The sequence below is a fragment of the Crinia signifera genome, chromosome 3 (assembly GCF_055691185.1).
Source record: "Crinia signifera chromosome 3, ASM5569118v1, whole genome shotgun sequence".
NCBI classification, from domain to species: domain Eukaryota; kingdom Metazoa; phylum Chordata; class Amphibia; order Anura; family Myobatrachidae; genus Crinia; species Crinia signifera.
The window spans coordinates 133,393,255-133,415,644 of record NC_139219.1 but is presented as its reverse complement, the minus strand read 5'-3'; the positions used below and the strand labels follow the sequence as shown (position 1 = coordinate 133,415,644).

The 22,390-nt window shown below is 43.4% G+C and overlaps 1 protein-coding gene across 5 annotated transcripts in view; it reads left to right on the top strand.

The window, feature by feature from the left end:
- The window catches only part of HIVEP2 (HIVEP zinc finger 2), a 197,020-nt gene that overhangs the window by 65,039 nt on the left and 109,591 nt on the right, over positions 1-22,390 (top strand). The window contains exon 1 of one of the 5 annotated variants that reach the window (XM_083176543.1): positions 5,211-5,394. The exons of 3 other annotated variants lie outside the window; for them this stretch is intronic. The gene's annotated coding sequence lies outside the window, so the exon portion shown is untranslated. Of the gene's footprint in view, positions 1-5,210; positions 5,395-5,420; positions 5,610-22,390 lie in introns of those variants that run through there. One more of the 5 variants, XM_083176542.1, reaches the window with a different exon arrangement.

The window sequence follows — 22,390 nt, the reverse complement described above, 5'->3', positions numbered from 1 at the left end:
TTTTGTTTGTGTGTGTGTGTGTGCCGTCGCTAGTGCTGCCCATGTTACGGTGCAGTGTTCATACAGTTAGGAGTCCTAGCAGCATATGGGAAGAGAAGGAGTTAGTGATGTATTATTCCTGCACTATGTACAAATATCACCATGTCCTGCTGCACGGCCATGCATTCAGCATTGTGTTGTAGAAACGAATTACTGTATATCCTGCCAATGGAGAATATGGGGAAATGGTAAATGTATTCTGTGCCAATTACTTAACTTTACACATTGACTTTATTGGCTACATATAGCTTTTAAATGAGGGCACATTACTCATTTTGTGTCAGTTGTATATAATTATATACCATATTGTAATAAAGTAGCTTATTTATACAGTACAAATGAGTACAATAACCATGAAAATTATCTATTGAAGTGATGTTGTTATAAAGGGGTTACAGTTATAGTACTTAAGTAAAGTTGGGTACACATTACTTGGTAAATGCTGCCAATCCAATCTCGTATCAGTGCCCGTCCATACATCGTAATCAATTTCTTGCTCAGTGTTTACTGAGTTTTGGAAAATGGAGGCTGTCACTGTCCCAATGGCATCAGAATGTCAATAACTGACAATACAATGCCAAACTGCATTCTTTGTCACAGACCCATACTGCACATGCACAAATCACAGCTGACCACAAATTGTTGGTCTTTTAGACATTGCAAATTCACTGGCATGTCCGACAGATCCAATATAATTTGGGAGCTGCAAGCCAGCCGTATGAGGAGTGTATGGTGCCCCTTCCCGGCTATTTTACGTGTTCCTTCATTGGAGAGGATTGAGGAAATTTCTCCACCCCAGAGTAGGAAATCCGGTATCATAGAATCTCCTGTAATTCATTTGGGGGTCGAACTTTTAGCCATGTGGTTCCAACTCTATGGAACTCACTTCTCCGCACAATTCAAGAGGCCCCCACTCTAGAAAAATTCAGTCAAGACTTTCCTGTTTACTCAAGCATTTCTGTAATTTCCTTAAGTATCTCCATGCTCTCTGTAGTTTATGAAAAGCTTTTCTGTACTTCATTGTTCCTGTACTTTATTATGTTAATTTTATCTGTTAAGCGCCTTGAGTCCTATTGGAGAAATTGTGCTATACTGTATACATAAAATAATAATTATTAGTATCATAGGCCATACACATTTCAGATATCTCATAATGAATGTTCATAATAAGTGATGGGCTGCCGGAAGAATTCTGCTGGTCTAACATTTTATATGCTCAGCATCAGAGACATCTTTGGGATTTTGTACACTCTGCTGAACATACAGGTCCATACTGGGAGTTGCAATTCACAATGATATTAAAAAAAATACAAGGTCAGAGTTCTACACTGATTGCCCTTGAAAATGGATTATAAACAGAGGTGAGCATTATCTGGGACATGTTCCTGCGTGTCACAGGCATGTAATCATAGTACGCAAGGTGTAGGCAAGGATGACTGGATCACAACCCCCATCATATTTTCTCTGAAGGCAGATATTTCCATTTACAGTAACCTATTTAATACATCGTTATTTATTAAGCCTTTAGAATAGAATAGTGAGATTTTATTTGATATAACTGAAAAGTAGTTCAGTATGAAAACATATGAACGTCCCCAGACACAAAAGGGACAGAGTTCCTCCTTGGAACTAAGCCTATCACTTTTTGTGGAGATAGTGCATGAACATACAAACTGGTTATCCCTTTTTTACAAGCCAAGAACATTAAAAGGGATATGTTGTATAGGTATGTATGTCCAGTTCACCTGTCACAGTTAGAGTGGATGTGATTTCATTTGTATCATTGAGTCTGTGAAAGCATAGGTCTGTGAAAGCATTCTCATGTTTCCACTGGTTGAAGTATGTTACACTGCAAACATGTCAGCTGTTAGATCAGGGGTGTCAAACTCAAATTCATCGGGGGCTGCATCAGCAGTTTGGTCACCCTCAAAGGGCCGGTCCCCCAAAAAGTACAAATGACAGAAAACTTGTCCAAGGTGTACTTTAAAGCAGTATGAAACAGGACATGCATATAACAATAATGCGATAACAAAAATGGTGGGCCAAAAAACACAGAGCTATGCTGCAGAAATTTAATTCCACATCCAGTACTAATTATATTGATGTGCAGGGTTCAGTGGTAGACAGGGACAGAAGGTACAGAGCTGCCTTAGGGATGCTAGAGGAGGTGACACCATTTTGGGAAAGACATTTTAATGTGGGCTAGCAAGATAGACACGCAGTGACTAGAGGAGAGCATGGCCTGGTGTGTAAATGTCACCCTCAGTGACAGAGATCCCCACGTACAGCGACCAGCCCGAGCTATACACTACTAACCTATTTCAGTCAGCCGCCTCGCACACACGGTTACCGCTACTACCAGCAGTCCAGCACGGATCGCCAGCTGCGTGACGTCCCAGTAACCAACCCCGCAGTTCCGGCGAGCGAGCGAGTGCGCGCGGGGTGGGTGAGAGGAGATGGCCTAGGCAGGAGCTGGGACACACTGCCCCTGCGTGCTATCTCCTCGCGCGGGCCACATGACGAGGTCTGGCGGGCCGGATTTGGCCCGCGGGCCTTGTGTTTGACACCCGTGTGTTAGATAATACTCCCATTGCCACATTACTTATGATCATTTTGCCTATGTCAAACACACTTAAGTGTTTATGGGCTGATTCCACATCAGCATATTCTAAAGGCATAATGAAATGGACTAAGGACAAACCAAGAAATAGAATTAACATAATAAAAATCTATTTCCTTCTTGCTGTGTCTTAAGCAAGGTACACACTGAGGTAGCACCCGTTTCAGCAATACGTATCCTAGATATCGCTCTGGTCCATCATCACAGCTGTTGCTGGAATATCTTATAGATGTATCATGTCTGGCTATGTGTACAGAAACCCGCTGGCTGCCTATACACCTTGACTTCACAGTAGAGCAGGTAAATTCAAATGCCTGCCCAATTTGATGTATCAACAGACATATTGAGCAGCCAATTGGTTAGTGTGTATGCTTACCAAATCAGCCAATAGGTTGTTGTAGGAAGATCGGTGACATAGGACCTTATTCTGGTCCACATGCAAAGCTGCAAAATCCGCAAAGTTGCGTGTGGATTAAAAGCTGCCTGTTTACACCCCCCCCCCCCCCACACACACACACACACATGCCACGTTCCCCCGCAGGCATGCAAATGGATGTTTAGTATAAACATCCATTCACAATTTGTGTGCGGGGAAGAAATCATTCGATGGTCATCAACCATCTAATCATTTCTACAGCGCTGGCAGATGTAAGACACCTCTCTAGTGTCTTACATCTGCGGGTGCCCTGTGAGGGAAGCAGGCAGCTGACATGCCCCTATATTGCTACGTGGGTAGGGGCCATAGCGATATGCGGCCCTGCATGTCACTATTTCCCGGCCATTAATATCCAACATGCTGGATATTAATGGGTCAGGGCCATTGTTCTCACCGGAGAATGGTGGCCCTGACAGATTGCTCACCACACAGCACAGACACATTGATGTGTGCTGAGCAATCTTGCTGAGCGTTCTGAGCGATCTTGCATCAATTCCTATTGTATATTGATATTGTATTGATATTGTATTCAGTGCAATTCTAGTAGTATACTGTACTTTACAATTACAATAGCATTCACATTAGTGACAATGATCATTTTTTTAATTAAATGTAACGATTGGATAGTTTGCACCACCTTCTCTCAGTTTAGACCGAGCATTTTAGAAATCCAAGAACTGGAATATGTACTTCCAGTATATCATATATACTGTATGTCTAGTGTCCGTAAGTCTCAGAAACACTGCCATCTGCTGGCAGAGAGTGACACTACATCTCTTTCTCACACATGCACAAACACAGAAGGTAGCAGACTAGCTTTCAAGGCTTTTGCTTCGATCGGGTTTACTAGTATCATATACTGAGTATGAAGCAAATGGAGATGAATAGATTCTAATGTTGGAAGACTAATCAATGTGTATTTTATGATTCAATTTTATAACAATCTTAATCATCTTTTAACATACATGTATTATAAGACATTGTTTTATAAAGATTGAACTTGATAATATGGTATCATTTTGTGTCATATAGTATAAGACACAGTGTAGGCTGCAGGTTTTATTAGGATTATTTTTTTGAGGCTACAAATTATCTTTCTGTCTGTGTAATGTTTGTGTATTGTTTAAGTCCAAGGTTTGTGTGATTAGTCCATATCACTAAATAACATGCCTGTTATTCCTGCTTTGTGCATTAACTGGAGTGACTGCTCCAGCTGTTGTTGAACTACAGATCCCAGCATGCCCTGCTACAGTTTTGCCTATTGGCCATGCCAAAACTGATGCAGGGCATGCTGGGATGTGTAGTTCAACAACAGCTGGAGTGTCAAGGTTAGCCATCACTGGTATACTGTATGACAATTAAGACAAATGGCAAGGCTCTGTTCAGAAATGCTAAAATTAAAAATGGAATACACATGGGGGTTATTCTGGTTTGTCTGCATGTGCAGACACTTGGTGCGAGCGGGCGCGGCGTACCTAGCAGCGCGAGCGGGGGGGCGACAATGGGAACACCCAGCATTTCATGGACCAATGAATGATTTCATTACCGCACGCAAGCTGTGAATGGATGTTTATGCAAAACATCCATTCACATGTGTGCGGGGTAATTGGCGTGCGAGGAGGGGGAGGTCATGCGGGCGACTGGCGGAGTTTGGTGGACTCGCAAGGCTGCGAAATTAGCAGCTTTGCGGGTCAACCGGAATAAGGTCCATGATGCAGAGATGCCGGAGTATTATTCCTTTTGATACATTTGTATTGTTTTGTTATGTATTATAATATGTTTGAGGCTTTTTGTTTTCAGTACAGTTTTAGGTAGAAATGACCTTTTGTCATAAATGAAAGATTAATGGACTAACTAATAATTAAAAATGACATTTGCATTTGACGAGCAGCAAAGGTCTTTGTATATTTCAGTGCTCGCTGCAGATAGATGTTATTGCTGATAGCTCTGCTGAACACTGTTGTTCATGTTACCAGAGCTGAAACACTGCTCTGCTACCGCACAGCTACATGTCTCTAGTAAGCTTATCTAAATGTGTCTGTTGAAGAATCCCTGTGGGGGCCCTGTAGCTATTTTTAAACCTGGATATGCGTCATCAGTGGGTATTTTCTCTAGTGACTGGCTGACATCAGAAGGTCTCCTTCCTGCACCCTGTACCATTGAGTGACTTATGATTGATGGGAGTCACGTCTGTAGGTTTTTTTTCTATTGGTCTCATGGGAATGAATAACAAGAATTTCAAGTCTATTGCATTTATTGAATGGCTGGAGACACCAGATTGCAATGCAAAAAGATGCAGGTAGTTCCGATTCATTTCTCTCTGACTGTGGATGTGTGGACAGGCTGGGGAGAGACTATGGAGATGGATCTTAAGGTCATAATGTTTCTCTCAAGTGTTAGAAGGCTGTGATTTCTTCTTTTGGTTTGTGTCGGAGTTTAAATCAGCCTAGTGCTTAAATTCCCTGTATCTGGAGTGAGACTGGAAGACTGTGTCTTTTTTTAATATGACCTTGGGTAAGTCTCGCTGTGTGCATTTAATGTATTAACTGTTTGATTGTATGCGGCTTTGGGGCAGGATAGTCCTGTGATATTTTGTTCCATTCAAATGAAACTGTAGATGTTAGTCATATCCACATGCACAGCTACCTATACAAAATACTGTATTTCTGACTATAGGGGAGTATGTAAGGGGTATGGGTAAAAACCGGACCCGGACAAGACCTGGGAATGCCGGACTGGACACATTCCAGTGCTTGAAGTGTCCGGTGCAGGGGTGTCCTGTCCGGGGGGAAGGCTGCCTGTGACAGCTGTCAGCAGGGAGAGGAAGAGGGGGAGAATAAAGCCTCCCTGTATGGCCCAGGCATGTAGCAAAAACTGGAAAGGTCCGGACCACACTGGGAGCCTGTAATCTCCCCTTCCCCATGTCCCTGGTGAAAGCTATCACAGGAATCCCCCCGGACAAGAAACCCCCTGGATGGGACACCCCCCCGGACCGGACACTACAAGCTCCGCAATTCAGAGTTTGATGTCCGGTGTAGCGTTCCAGTGTCTTGTCAGGGTCCGTTTTTTTACTTAGTCCTGTATGTAAGCTGTGTACAGGGGAACAAATATAACTGCAAGAACTAGTGATTTATAATTATGCAGTTCACAATTAATAACCTTAAAAAGTGTTTAGCATTAAAATAGTTGATAGGTTTAATTAACTCATAGATAAGAAATGGTTTTGTCACACAGTGTGGCATAAAATGAGTAGCACAGTATGGTTCTAGACTTACCTGTACTCCTCTGTAATGCCTCACACATGGCATTGTGCCTGGAAAACCTCTTTTGCTTCGTGCTACTGTATGATTCACAGGGCCCCTGAAAGATGTCATTGTGAAGATAAGTAAAAGTCTACATATACTATAACTTTTTTTTTATAATTTAAAAAAAAGAATATTGAATATATTTTATTTTATTGAGGTGCATTGCAACATGTTGACATGCAGGAACCAATAACAGTATAAAATGCAGAAGTTAGTATAGTCGACATGTAATATGAACTTATCAGTGATATTAGACAGAGCTTTGTCATTTTTTACACTCTCCGCGTAATAGTTTGCAAATCAATAATACAAATAACTGTAGAAACATTCCCACTAGTTAAATAACAGTGCTTTTCAAAAAGAGGATAAATCTAAAGACATTGAAGCATTTAAAGCAATGAAACAATGAGACAATCCCAATAAGTGGGAAGACAAGGGAGACAACACAAGGGAAAAAAAGGGGGGGGGGGGAGGTGGGAATATGCATGGAAGAGGGAGATCCTCTGCGAGAATTGCTGAGTGTCACAGACCATGAGAAAGCTTGTGGTGTCATATAGGAGACATTAACAATTGTCTATGTAGGAACCATTCAGTGGATTCAAATACTGAGAAGATCTGAATTTGTGTGGATTGGGGCAATGCTTCAATATATGTCAAAATACATTATTTGGAGAGTCTTGATCTGAACCTCAGTTAGGAGGTTATTCTGGTTGGTGCGGAACTTTCCGAATTCTTTCGGAGCGGACCGCATGCCACGCTGTGCGGACATTGTAAGAAGAAACGCCCACAGGTCCTCCGCATTCGGACGGACTCGCTCTCTAAGAAGAGGGTGTGTTTACGGACAACATCCAAACCGTGCATGTGCGGTGGACACAGACATATTCTGCACGGTCTTACAGCGTCTGAACGGACCGGAAGCTGCCCGTACGCACCGATGCGGTGTATTTCCGCAAAACATACTACTATCATCGGAACTCATACATCACACACATGACACACTTATGCAATTAGGCTACCTCATTAAAAGGGATTGTTTTTATTGGTCATCAATTGCAGTGTAAATGTGTGTGAAAAATGCAGCCGTGCTTTCAGCATATATTTGTGTGTTTTGTAATGGTCCATTTAAGCTGCAATGGTTCCAATTGAAGCAATGAAAAGAGTGTAATTAATGAGTAATGAGTAGAGGAGTGGATTGTATTGTGTTCAGCTGATATTGGTTCAGGTGCGGGCGTACTAATTGGGCGATCCGAATGCCTAGCGCATGACCGAGTGGTGTCCGCAAAGCAATACTTGCTTATGAACACCGCATATTTCCTGCCTGTTGGTTCGTTTGCAGTCGGTGTTCTGTCCGAAAGCACGCCTACCAGAATTAGTGTACGCCCATGTTTACGCCCAGTTTAGCCCACTTTGAAACTACGCCCCTGTGTACTTCCGAATGACGCCCATATTACGCCCATATTTCCCGAGTGAATGCGGTGCACATTTCTGTACGGTATTAGTGAGAACGAGCACGGAGACCGTGCGTGGCACATGCGCATAGCATTGCCCACGCATGCGCAGACGGCTAAAAAACGCCATCCGAAAGAATTCGGAAATTTACACATCGACCAGAATAAGGCCCTTAGTGTGGGGGAGGAGGATACGATCCAATTTATTTATTTATTTACAGTTTCTTATATAGCGCATAGATATAGACAATATCACTTTTTTTGCTATGGTGACTATAATAGTGACTTTGGTTCGATTGTTCAGTATTACCCCTTTTCCATCTGCAAGCTGGGTCGCACCCTGGAACCCGGCTTGCAAACCCATTCACACTAGAGTCACCGGCAGGTGACGTCGGGGAGGCGCTGGGAGATGAAAGCAAACCGGCTTTTGCACTGCAGTGAACGGGACCCGGGTTGCATCGACCCCGGTTAACTGTTTAGACTACACAGTGACTCAGGTTGAACCCTGTTCGCTACCTGGGTAGAAATGCCGGGTCTCATGACCTGGGTTATTTCTACAGGGAGCATTTCCACCTGCCTAAAATCCCGGGTTTTGCGCGCTCCCGTGCAAAAACCGGGATATTTAGGCTAGTGCAAAAGGGGTATAAGTAAGTAATAAAGGGGTCTGGTCCTATTTGGAGAGGTTTCCATACTATAACTTTTTAATCAGAACTGTTTTTACACTGTTACTTTTGGTAATTATAACATGGGGGTCTATGTTTTATTCACTATCATTTTTACTTACATTTATTTGTTGAATCTTAGCAATTAAAATACTGACTTTGGGCCTAATTCAGCTTCAGATGTACTGTAGTTTTGTGACGATTCACAAAACTACAACTGCCATCGATATCATGTAGGGGCTGCCCAACACAGGGCATGGGAATGCCTGCCCACTGCCACCCATCAAAGATAACATCTCACAGCAATGAGCCAAAGCTACCTGTTCTTCTCCTTCCCCACGGGCAGTAAAATAAACCTCTTCTCTCCCCCCACTCAATGTCCAATAATGCCGGCATCACAAAGCTACAGTACCTCTCCTCTCCCCCGTGTCCCCGCCGAGCCATAAAGCAGCTGCTCCTCTCCCCCGACGCTGCCAAGCCATGAAGCTGACCCCTTCCCCTGCTGAGCCATGAAGCTGCCTCTCCTCTCTCCCTGTTCCCACTGAGCCATGAATCTGCCTCTCCTCTTCCCCCTACGCATAGGCCAGCAGCAGCAACTGGACGCTTCCTCCCACCCGCTGCCAGCAGAGCAGTGGTACCACCATACACAAGGGCGCAGTGCCAGTTCCACACCCCTCTGCTTTACATCTTCAGCATCAGTTGCATAGGATGGGTGCCTGATGCTGGACTGCAAAACATAGTGAGCATTACTGGGGTTATTGTGTAAGGAGCACAAATGTGGACTGTGCAGGGGGCACTACTGGGAGCATTATGTGTAATGGACACTACTGGGGCATTTTGTAAGGGCCACTTATGAGGCATTAACTGTAAAAGCAGGAGTACTGCGAGGCATTACGTGTAGCATAATGTGTAAGGATAATTACAGTGTGTGGTATAATGTGTAATGGGCACTACCGTGCATGGCATAATGTGTAATGGGCATTATGGTGTGCGACATAATGTGTAATGGGCATTACAGTGTGTGGAATAATATGTCATGGGCATTATGGTGTGCTGCATAATATGTAATTGGCACTATGGGATGCGTTATACTGTGTAATTTGCATTACGGTGTGTTACAATGTATAAGGGGCATTCGCACGCAGTACCGATGTTGTGCGTCTGCGCATGCGCAGGCGTGTTTCTGCGCATGTGCAGGCCCATGGCAGCGAGGGGGGGGGTGGAGATGGGCGGGGAGCACCGGGCTGCCCCATTACCATATGGGAACGCCCAGCGTTCCATGGGCGTTTCCATGAGAACGCTGGGCGTTCTCATGGTAATGAGACAGTGACGTGGGTGTGTGGGCCGGGTAGCTGACATCACCGGATGTCAGCTGCCCGCCCATATCACGCCAGCGTGCACGCTAAACTAAATAACTCAAAAGTCACTTATATAAGCGTGCACGCTAAACATCATTCGATGGTCACCGACCATCGAATGATGTGGGTGGACACCCCAGAAAAGCGAATGGATGTTTATGCAAAACATCCATTCGCTGCTGTGCAGGCGAAGCCGCACTTTGCTGGGGCGGCGGGGGGGGGGGGGGGGGGGGGGGCGTGCGTTCGCCGGGCGGGGTTTGGTGGACTCGCAAGGCTGCGAATTCGCAGCCTTGCGAATCAACCTGAATAACCCCCAATGGGTATTACAGTGTGGGACAAGGTGTAATTGGCATTATGGTGTGCTAAGGGGCTCTGCCTGGTGCTGGGTGTCTAAAAAAATTATCTGGCACAATGTGTACAAATGTCGCTACTGTGTGGTGTAATGTCTATAACACACACTACTGTGTTGTGTGGTGTAATGTAAATTGGTACTATTATATGGTGTCATTTGAATAACAGACCCTACTGTGTAGTGTAATGTGAATTGGTACGATTGTGTGGCTACGCTCCTTCCACATAAAGCCCTGCTCTATAGTTTTGGTGGGCGCCTCCGGTGCATACAGGGCACCAAAATGTCTAGTTACGGTACTGCAAGACACCCCCCCCCACACACACACACACACACACACACACATGCCTTATACTGTCCCCAATGCATCCGTGTGATTTAGCAGTTGAATCACTTGCACATTAAGGGTACCCCCCTGGCCGCCATGTTTCGGGTCACAACAGCTGCATGTAACAACATACAGCAGCCACAGCTTGTGCCGCAAACGGTCCGGACATGCCTGAATTTTCGACGCCAGAGCAACACTGTGTCGCCGCCCCATAAAATAATACATCAATTCTTTTATCCCATGATAATAGCTTTTTTTGGTAATTTGCTATGGTAGTAAATTAGACCCTTGGTACAAATGAGAATAGATAGTCATCTGGGGCCTTATTCTGATCTGAGCTCAGTACAAATTTGTTCTTAAAATGGGCAAAACCATGTGCACTGCAGGTGGAGCAGATGTAACCTGTGCAAAGAGAATTAAATTTGGGTGGGGTGTACTGAAACTGAAATCTAAATTGCAGTGTAAAAATAATGCAGCCAGTATTTACCCTGCACAGAAACAAAATAACTCACACAAACTTAACTCTCTCTATACATGTTACTTGTGCCCCACCTGTAGTGAACATGGTTTTGCCCATTTTAAGAACAAATTTGTACTGAGCTCAGATCAGAATAAGGCCCCTGGTTTGGTAGAACTAAAATTTTGGTTATGAGTTGGAACGAGGTCATGTGACTTAGTAAATAAATATGTAACAGGTCATTTGAGCTGTCAGCATGATTAATAGCATGATACTCTTGCCAACCTGAAACAAAGGCAAGGATTAAAGTGTCGGTATCAGAAAATATCTGTGGTCTTAGCTCAAGGCAATAAATGTTACAGCTACTTTTCACTGTAATTAAGTTATTACACTTCATTTATTAGTGCATCATTGAAAAAAAAATATGTTTTTTTATAGAATGATTGCTCTATACATAATCTAATACATAATCTACTTAGGACAATTTAGGACAAGATGTATCATGCATTGTTTATTCTTGACATGGGCAGGGCCGGCGCTAGCCACTCAGCAGCTCCTGCAGTGCAGGGAGGTGCCGAGCTGAAGAGGCGCCAAGCTGCAGTGACTGCCACTCTGGGCAGGGAGGTGGTGTACACGGGACTGAGCACAACGTTTTCCACATAGGATAATATGTGACCCGCTAATTCCGAGCCCCACCCAGTTCCAACAGCTGCCAGTTTCCGCTTCGGCATCATAGAAGCTTGTGGTTTACCAAATCGCTGGGCCTTCAATCTGATACCAGGCTGGTCCATATGGGTTCCTTGGTTCCAGAGATATTGCGGATAAACCGTTTTTTTTTTTTTTTCATTTCTGAAGTGTAATTTCATGGTTGTTCATATTGTTTGAGTGCAGGTTTCTCTGGAACCAAACGGCCCAGTTTCACGGGGGCCAAAATCATTCGAAGCTCACTCAAACGTTCTTCAATATGATACTGGTCTCATGTAAATGGGTCAGTTGGTTCCAAAGATATAGCTGGTTGGTTAAAGGAGGGTGGTTTTCTCTCCCTCTCACACGAGAAAATGAAAGGACTATGCTGGTGTTTGGCATAATACGTAATGGACATTATGGTGTGTGGCTTAACATGTAATGGGCATTATGGTGTACATTTTTATATTTCCCTGCATTTTTCCAGGCATATATAATTAGTTGAAAGTATTTACACAAATAGAGACACACCAATGAGCAGACCACCCAACCAGAACACTGGTCACGCCCCCCAAATTATTAGGTGCTGAGCACAACCCCTATTATTGTGCATAATAGACCCTTGATCATTTTCAGCTCCAGGCCCATTTAGACCTTAATCTGGCATTGACCCTACCAGTTTTCACTGTAGTGGTGGGGCAGTCACCAATTGGCAAAGGGCACCATAATGACTAGTTACAGCACTGGTGCTGTGTAATGTGAATAAGATTATGCAACCGTGTGGTGTCATTTGGAATGGGGTACTATTGTGTGGCCATGCGCTGTCCCTTTGTAAAATATTGGCGCAAATTTATAGTTTGCAGGAGAGGGCGCAGAACACCCTAGCACCGGCCCTGGACATGGGTTTTGGAGGGGGGGGGGGGGGGGGGGGGGGCAAAAAGGTCTCACTTCTCACATCATTTTTTTCCCTACCCTCTTACCCCCCAGCTCCACCTTCATCCATTTCCGAAATCTTACCATCTCCGACTAGCAAATTCTATTCATTGTGTCTAAAACTCGATAAACAATAAATGTGGTCTAGTGCACCATTATCTGTAATTTCCATAGTATCCACTACACTTTTTTTAACATAAATGTGTGTGTACATATGTGCATGTGTGGCTAGATATGTATATAAAGATGTGTCATCACATTCAGAGAGGGCTTATGCATCACTGGTGCGATTATTTATGTCCTATGGATCCCGGGTTCATATGCCTTGCTCACCCATGGGTACACTAGTCATGGCAAATGAGTTGTGTTTTCAGTAAAACAATTGGAAAAAATCACTCTCTCTGCCTGAGAGTGATTGTTTTTTACCAATTGTTTTCATTTTATTGTTTATTTGTGCTTCACTGCAATTGTGGCTCTTTGGCCAATATGGCCACTTTCTAGTGTATACATTTGTATTTTTTTTTTATCTTTTACTAAATACCTTTTACTGAGACCAGTATATTTTCCTCCTATATTTACATCCATGGTAAACCTTATCAATAGGCTTTTGGGAGGATAAAAGGTCTCTAAAAGAAACCATTACGTGTATGGAGACGCCTTCTCATTCACTGAGTACGGTACGCGGCCATATGGATTATTGATAATTAAGTGTGCATGTGACACTTTACCCATCTTTTGGTTTTCTGATTGACAAAGAAACTGCTATATGCTTATTGCGTCCGTTACCCAAGTGAGTACGGTACACATCTGAGAGCATTGGACATCTTTATTTTGGTATACCACTGTTTCCAATTGCACATAAGGGTGAACCTCTAAAGAAACCTTTATACACCTATTCACGTTCACATACTGTGAGTTCGGTACTAGTTACAGGAGAATCCCCCTAATTTCATAATTTACACGTATTGTGTCATTTACACAAAAATATTTTCTTTTTTCAAATATATCTACATCGTGAGAAAAAAACATATAAACCACATCACTCCGGGAATTAAAATTTGATTACAGACAAGTTCAGCGCCAACATTTCCATCTTTTCGTTTTGGTGTACTTTCTAGTGAGGATTGTGTTGTGGTCCTCCATTGGATTTGTGGCTGCAAGGACTGGTAGCGCCTTGGGACTTTTCTGTTTGTTTATTGTACCAACTGAAAAACTTTGTGGTGCCCCTGATTCATAAATCCCTCCCCTTATCTCATGCATAGTGTTGTTTTCTAACTCTGTATGAATTGATGCAAGTAATTTTGCTTGGAACAGCTATAAGGGCTATCCCTCACTTATGCTGTGTACACACTTGTACAATCTGCATAAGATCCAGATGAGATTACAATTTAGACTATCTGCATACAATTTACACTATCTGCATTCAATTTAGACTATATAGTACAGATCTGCACTATATAGACAGGGCAGCCAAGACTTTCTGGCTGAGATATGGGAGCGCGTATCTTGAACACATCTGGATCGCTTGGGATAAAACCCATACAATCTGCATGAGATCCAGATGAGATTTTGACTATATAGTCAAAATCTCATCTGGATCTTATGCAGATTGTACAAGTGTGTACACCGCATTATGCAGATTGTATCAGTGTGTACACAGCATAAGACTTCTGGCTTTACGACTCAAGAGTCCTATTGTGTATTACAGCTGCATGCAAATTCAAAGTCAGAGGGTCAGACATTCCCCCCGCAAACGGTTGATGCACGTTTGAATTTTTTAAGCGCCCCCCATTAATTCACTACCTGTCACTCACTTTGTAAGTAAATCCTCACTGCCTCCGCTGTTATAAAAACACTGTGCAACTGTTGTGTGTGTGGTACAAAAAAATGTACAAACAACACCACTTCGCCCACCTGCCCCATATTTCTCTGCCCCTATGACCCTTCTTTCTCTCTTATGTCTGTACATGTCTTCATTGTGTCCTGGGGTGGAGTGCCAACAGGTTACAAACTCAGCATATAAAGGCTACAGATATATCAGACTGATAATCTAGCAATTATCTGTGGTTGTTGTGGAATGCTGTGGTTATAGGATATATTTACTACTCTTATGTTAATGTTAATACTCAGTTGGTGATACATGACCATATACCATATACCCTCTATTTATACAGGGGTATATACCAGAGATGCCAGCCTGGATTCGGTATGGAATCCCGGCGGTCGGAATCCCGGCATTCAAAATCCCGACACTGGAATTCCCACCGCCGAAATCCCGACAAGGGGGGGACGTGGAGCGTCCCCCCTTGCGGGCTCGCTGCGCTTCCCACGCACCAGGCCTGGTGCCTCGCTACGCTCGGCACACTAATTTATTCTCCCTCTATGGGTGTCGTGGACACCCACGGAGGGAGAAAGTTTTGGGATTTCGGCAGTCGGGATTTCGGCAGTCGGGATTCCGAGCGCCGGGAAATTGACTGCAACTTTAAAATGATCTAATTCTCAAAAAAGTGTTTTTTTAGTAATATTAAAATAGCATTTAAACACTTGTACTTTGGTCACCCCCATAGGACTTCTAGTAACGCTGCAGACTGCAATGCCAAAATCCGGTAACAATTATTTCCTGCAACTTAATGCATCAGCTGTTTAAGTTACAACAACTGCCTCTGACAATGGCAGATGTCTTAGGAATGCATTTCTTTCATATAAAACTGATAAAAGGATGTGGGCACAGCAGGAATGGAAAATACAAGGTGTATTACTTACAAGACTCCTGCATTCCTTCCAAACGGACTTTGACCCACACAGTTAAACACTGGCTGCTCTATTCTGAAACCTGAGGTTGTATTTAGATTTAAATGTGTATTTACGTCAATAAAATCTTAATTAATTGTTATAATGCTTATGTGTTAGTTGTATTTGTAGGTATTGTATACATTCATGTAATTACTCGTTGCATGATTCTTTAAAGCTGCTTTTTCAGGACCAGCCAGTCTGAGAGGGAGATTTATTGCCTGGCAGGTCTTATATTATACAGTTAGTATTAAAAATGTATCTCAGGAGAGTCTGCATTAGTTCAGACTCATGATGGATGAATGTTCAACTATAACTGGTAAAGAAAGGATGGTTGTTTTTCGTGGCAGGAAGATCTTTTATCCTAAAAGATGTCTGGTGTCTCTGACATTACCCGTGACTGTTCACGTTTTCAAGAATTTTCTATACTCCATAATAAAGTTACTGTAGCATAAAGAAACATAAATATATAGACATACAAACATATGACATAATGCACCTACTGTTGATACTGGGACCTCATCCCTTGTCCCCAAGGGCAGTCCCACAACTATGTTCAGTCTTGTGTGCAAGGCCGGCTACTGAAATCTTGGGGCCCAGTACACGGATATCCCTGAGGCCCCCTCATATATGGCCATTATGTAGATCTTAGTGGTCTCTGGACCTGTTAAGTGGACGCTTAGGTTGTAGGGGGCGGGGGGGGGTCTAGAGTTAGGCGGCAGTGATGGTTGGTTAGATTCAACCTCAAGGAAGCACCACAACATTTAATTGTTGATTCCATGCACTGAAATGGGTAGGAGTCACCTACTGAAACAAAGAGCAAAGAGAAATGAAGGATTTCCAGATGGTGTTCTCCCTGCAACCTGTGGTTACTAACTTTTCCTGGTATTAGGCTCCTCATGTTTGACTCCCCTTTATTTAGGTCCCAGCTGGGTAGCTAGTAGAAATCTATTACCCAAGTACAGTACGTTGTAAAGGGTGCAATGCCTCATGGGACTTGTAGTTTATCTCTTACTCCTCAGGGTCTGAGCAGTGAAAGGTAAACTACAAATCCCATGCCACTCCACTTCCTTCTCTGGCCATTCAGGTGCCTTCTATATGCCTGAATGTACAATGCCAACACAGCTTAAGTCCTAGCTGGGGCCTGCAATTCAGCTCGTCCTCTGCTCTGCCCACAGCTGCTCTGTTGCCTCCAGGAACAGTTGGTGGGCAAGGTTGCGGGTGAGTTACTTAGGCCCCTCATGATCTGCTCGGCCCTAAGTAGCTACCTACACCACCGTTCAAACGTTTGGGGTCAGCTGCCCGCCCCCGGCAGCCGCGTCACTGCTGAATTTCTATGGTATTGCCCAGCGTTTTCATGGGAACACCCATGAAACGCTGGGCGTTCCCATGGGCGCATCCACTCACCACTAGTATCTCCCCTCATGCTACTCTATAACAGCCAGGATTTTCTCTCTCACTCTCAACATTACTGTAGAGGAGCTGATATAAGTTATTAGCATTGGAAGGTCGAATTGTGACATTAGCTTCTTCATTAACGGTGTAAGCTGAGTAAACAATGTAAGCTTTATACATGAGACCCAGTTGTTAACATCATGGGCACAAAGGTTGAATTTAAACACCAAACTGCTTTTGGAGATGGAGCACAATGTGAGTTGTACATACGGCAGACACACTAGATTTTTACATGTGCTTTTGTAATTTCAATAAGTTGTGCCCACATTTTGTCCAACATTGCTACACTTTATCAATGCTGTTAGCAGTCACTAATACCACTTTTACACCAAAACTCCAGGTCTCATCTGGGTTCTTGGACCCGGCTCCAACCCGGGTGTGCGACCCGGCATTTGTCCCCTTTTACATTGGCGTCCCCCTCCCGGCAATGTCTACCGGCATCCCCCTGGCAGAGGCAGGTCCTGAGCCGGCCCCTCAGAGATGACATCATCTCCAAGCGCCAGCAAATCCGGGGCCCCCTGCAATGTCATTGTGTGCCCCCACCCTCAGTCCATTAGGTGAAAGAATGCTGCACACAGGCAACCATTCACCTCCATAGTATAGCTGACCACAAGGGTCCAAGTTTTTTTTCATAAGGGACAAGGGTCCACATGGGAAAAAAAACCTGGGTTTTTGCCTCGGTGTAAAACGGTTGTGTAATTGAATATTTTTGTCAAAAACTGTCCGCTAACATTCTGATCTAATTTGCTTTAACCATTGTTGGTCATGTTGTTAATTGACAATTGAGGCCCTAGCCAGAGGCAGAACTCTGGGAGGCAATGGAGTCATCTGCCGCCGGGCTCCTGCTCTCAAGGGGGCACCTCTCCCACCACTGCCAGTTTAAATCCATTAATTGAGAGTCATCAAAATCACTTCTGTGGCTGAGTTCTGAAATATATGTGTTCTCCCTCTCTTTCTGTATATACATACAGTACATAATATATACTTCATAACAGGGGATATATATTTTGAATAACGTTGTGTGTGTGTGTGTGCGTGTCTGTGGGGTACCAATATTCATCTTGCCTCCAGGCAACTGGGACGAACTTACGCCACTGGCTCTAGCCATGACAGGGGTGATCATGTCAGGTATGGCCATAAGAGTGCCAAGTGGCAGGATCAGCCCATCTGTGGCCAGAGTATGGCTATTTATACACGGGTGTCTGCTCTGTTTTCACTGCACATCCATATTGCCATATTTGCTGTGACTTGAACTTATGTTCAAAGAAGGTTCAGTATCAGTGTCAATTTGACAACACATTTACTTTAAGCATGAATCAGAGCTATATCAATATAATGATTCAAGCAGATACAGATCCGTCATATATATAGTGGGGTCATAGTACACTTTCATATTACGACTTTTGTTATACTGGCACAAAGGTAACATACCATATTCGTTACCCCAGGCTACCTGAACATTACAGGCACACCATTTATTTTGCCAGTCACAAATACAAATGCTATATGAGTGCCAGAGGCATTGTTGTGACTTGTCACTTGTTCATTTGTATTAAGTAGGTGTGTTTATAACCTGAGTCCTGCTTATCTATTGCAATGAGCAGTCTGATGACCTTATCACTATGACATTGACTTTGCCATTGTATATATGAGATCAGGCATCCTGAGTGTATAATGGACTATGATGCAGCTTTAAAAATAACTGATTCATTTATTGCTCTTTTTGAGGCCAACTGTAGTTTTCAAATACAAACTACTAAAGACATATATACGTTTTATTCACTGCTAGTAAATGCTACATTGTGTAATGTATTTTTTATATAATGTACTGTATGAAGTACCTGTGAAGCTTTTTTTAAAATAGTTCTCATGTTTGCTTAGATAATAGACGGAGAGGGAGAGAGAGAGAGAGAGAGAGAGAGAAAGCGGGTAGACAGGTAAAATACACAATATGAAAACTAACTTGCACAGTGTGACATCTGGAATCCCTCGGATTCCGGTCTCTCCCCCACACTGCCTGCTCCTGCCTCTGAGCTGCCTTCATGCCATCCCTCGTCATCTTAGCTTTTACTTTGTGCTCAAAGCAGGGCACAATTGGAGAGGAAAGTACCTAGAGGCACCCAGCAGTACTGCAGTCACTGACCGTGTACACTTGGCTGGCTCCTAAGATCAATCTGGTTGCTAGCCAACACTGATCAGGGAGGGGTCTCTGGGTACTCAGAACACCCCCCTTCCCCCCCGCACGTGCGCTACTGCACACCTGTACGATCACTCAGCTGAGCCACTTGCAAATTGCCTACACACTGTGCTAGAAATCCTGTAGCTCACTGTGTATAAGCTTTTATGGGATCAGGCCGATAAATATTACACATACAGAAAGATGCCACCTTATGATCCTGTCTGCAACAGCTTGAAGGCCAGATGCACTAAGATTCAAAAGTGATAAATGGAGAGCGATAAACAGCCAGCCAATCAGCTCCTACCTGCCATGTCACAGACTTTGCTTGAAAAATGTGAGGCAGGAGCTGATTGGTTGGTTGTTTATCACTTTCCATTTTATCAGTATTGAAGCTTAGTCCATCTGGCCCATAACCTGTATTTGGCTAAAAGGAACCTACACGATAACGCTCCTGCCACAGTCCTGCATATACATACCAATATAGTTGTGGGCCTGTTCTGGATTTGGCCATGGATTGTGTAGGACTGTACACAGCTTTAGTGCTTGCAGCAAGCCTTTAGCTGGGCACAACAGAATCTGGTTAACCACTTAGACAATTGGGTTGTCTGACTGAAATCTGTGGCGTTATACTATCAGTAGATAAGCTTTCTGCAGACATTTATCAAAACAATTCATTTGTATACATTTACTTTTAATTTTCCAATGTAATACATTTAAAATGTCATTATCCCATTTCCTCATACAGTAGGTTGCAAGTCATGTTTTATTGACACATTTGCTGCCCTGACTAGCTCTTGTCAAGCCTTGGATACACATTTCTTCTTCTCCCCCCACTGAACACGTACAAAGAACAAGTCTGTTAAGTTGGTAGATGAAAATGTGGTAAATGAGTAATCTTTTAGGCGAGTTCCCAAGTTACTCACTCACTAGGATGCAAATGATTCCTGTGACCTGCCGGAGATAAGATCATTTTGTGCCGGCCCCTACAAAATCTACATTGTTGCCCTACTTTGTCTACGTCAATATGTGAGTAGCAGCTGTAATAGTTGTAATGTGTATGTGATGGGAAGTTAAGTTATGCTTCTTCAAGTCTCATCTCGTTCCTCATTTCAAACCACTTCCTGGGGTTTTCTCAGGTAATGGCAGTGATTCAGAATTCCTGATTTCAGTAGTTTATTAGCTGTAATGCTGATTGCAGAATCAAAGCAGAACTTCCTGCACAGAAACGATAATATGCGATTATGCCTCTGTCATTGCATTATTGTAAACTATACAATGTTTTTGTTTACCAATCTAAAAGAGAAATTAGGTCCCTCACCTCTGACAGGTGATTACATTTCTCACAGGTGATTACATTTCGCTGATGGCGTGTCATCTTATACCACTTTTACACCAAAACTCCAGGGTGAAAATTCCAGGAGACTTCATATCCTGGTGAACCCTATGGATGTCATTAAAAATTTACTTTTTTAGGCTGACAAATAATAGGTCACAGTTCTTGCCATGAGTCATGTTGTGGGCTGTGTGGTGCAACTCTGATCCCTTCCAAGGTTGTATTGGGTCACTGAACCCAGGTAATTTCTTTGGAGCCATTTCCACTGAGGTCATCCAGGTTGACCCAGCAATATCCCCTGTTTTTTAGTCAGTGTAAAAGGGCAGTAGGAACAATCTATGAAATTACATGCACAGAGAATAAAAGAGAATAGTTTCAATGCTCAGCCCTACTGAGCCCTACTGAATTCAGATGCAGTCCGTGAGACTGCACTGGTTACACTGTGACTGGCAGTGACTTTCCAGGGCTGCCAGTCCACGCTGCAAGAGGCAGAGAGCTGGTTTACTGTAAAAAAAAACGCTCTTTGCGTCGCTGTGCAGCCCAAGCAGACTCCTATGGAATGCAGCCAATGCAGCCCATACAAACCGGGGTATGCGCATGCACAGTACCATTCTCGATACTGAGCATGCACTCGGATCCCACTCCTGTTACTGCATTCTACAGGCACCAGTTCCCTGGACAGCAATGGAAAGCAGTGGTGTTGAGTGGGACACTCAACCGACTGCTAAATCCCAAATTGGCTAACTCCTAGTTATGGCCCTGGGCATGCAGAACTACTGGAAAAAAGTTATTACAAGCAAAATGTTGACCCGGGAAAGATCAACATGGGAAAAGATTGACATGCGTTTTAACTGTTTATTTTTTTGCGTCTTCTCGCTTTAATATGTGAAAAAGAGCGCTTGAAGGGATATATAAGTGGAAATAATGGGGTGTAAATAGGATAAATTATATCTGATCGAGTGGTACTTGTAAAAAAAAACTTGTAGGTTAGTAGATAATGTTTACACCCTTTTGGGGAAAAATTATACTGTGAGGAGAGGTCCAGTTCTACTGTCCCTGGCTTACCCTACGATCCGGTGCTTGGGGCTTGATGATTTTAGCACACTGTGCACGGCAGTTTGTGATGGTAATTATGCCATATCCATACCGCTGGAGCCAATGCGATCCTCAAACTTGCTGAAGATGGAATGCTTGCAGTTGAGAGGACCGTGGCCGTTGGGGGGTAGTGTGGCGTCCTGTGCTTGGTGTTATTCGCACAGGGAACAAGTAGCTGCCGTGCCGGTCAGGTAGACTTGTATTCACCGCGTGCAGCGGGTGCTGAAAGTGAACGAAAGTTAGCGAAAGTGTCCCGGAAGTCAGCGCCGCGTGCTGTGGAGATCGTGGACGGGTCTGTAAGGGAACAGAGCTGGAGAAGCCTGCACCTGCAGTGCACATGGTTTTGCCCATTTTGAGAACAAATTTGTACTGTGATCAGATCTGAATAAGGGCCAATATCTTTTAATTCTTTTAGAGTCCAAGTACCTTAGGCTCTTACATAATGTAAGGTTGGGTTTTCTTTTCATTTATTAATTTTCTTGTAGTTCTAAAATGCCAGATAATTAGTCTTCTATCTCGTCTTGCTTTTGTTAATAATAAGCTGTGGTTTGCATAATAATTGCGGTTTTGATCCAAGCTGTTTGTAGTGCAATTTGGCCTGTAATAAATTGCAGAGTTTACAAACTGCACATAAAATTGAATAAAGCCACACTTTACTAAATGTCCCCGTTGACATCTGTACCATTAAGGGTTAACAATATAAAAAGGTAAGGGCAAGGGGTGATATGGGCTGACTATTATCAGGTTATTCTATGACCCTAAGGGGTTTTATGTACTAAGCTTCTGATCGTGGTTAGGCTGGCCAATATCAGTGCAATAGTATACTAGCCATGTTTTGCTAGTACAATCACTGCCCTTTCAAATGTTTGGCCAAAACATGATGAGAAGAGCTGTGCTTTACATCTCGACACTTGGGGCC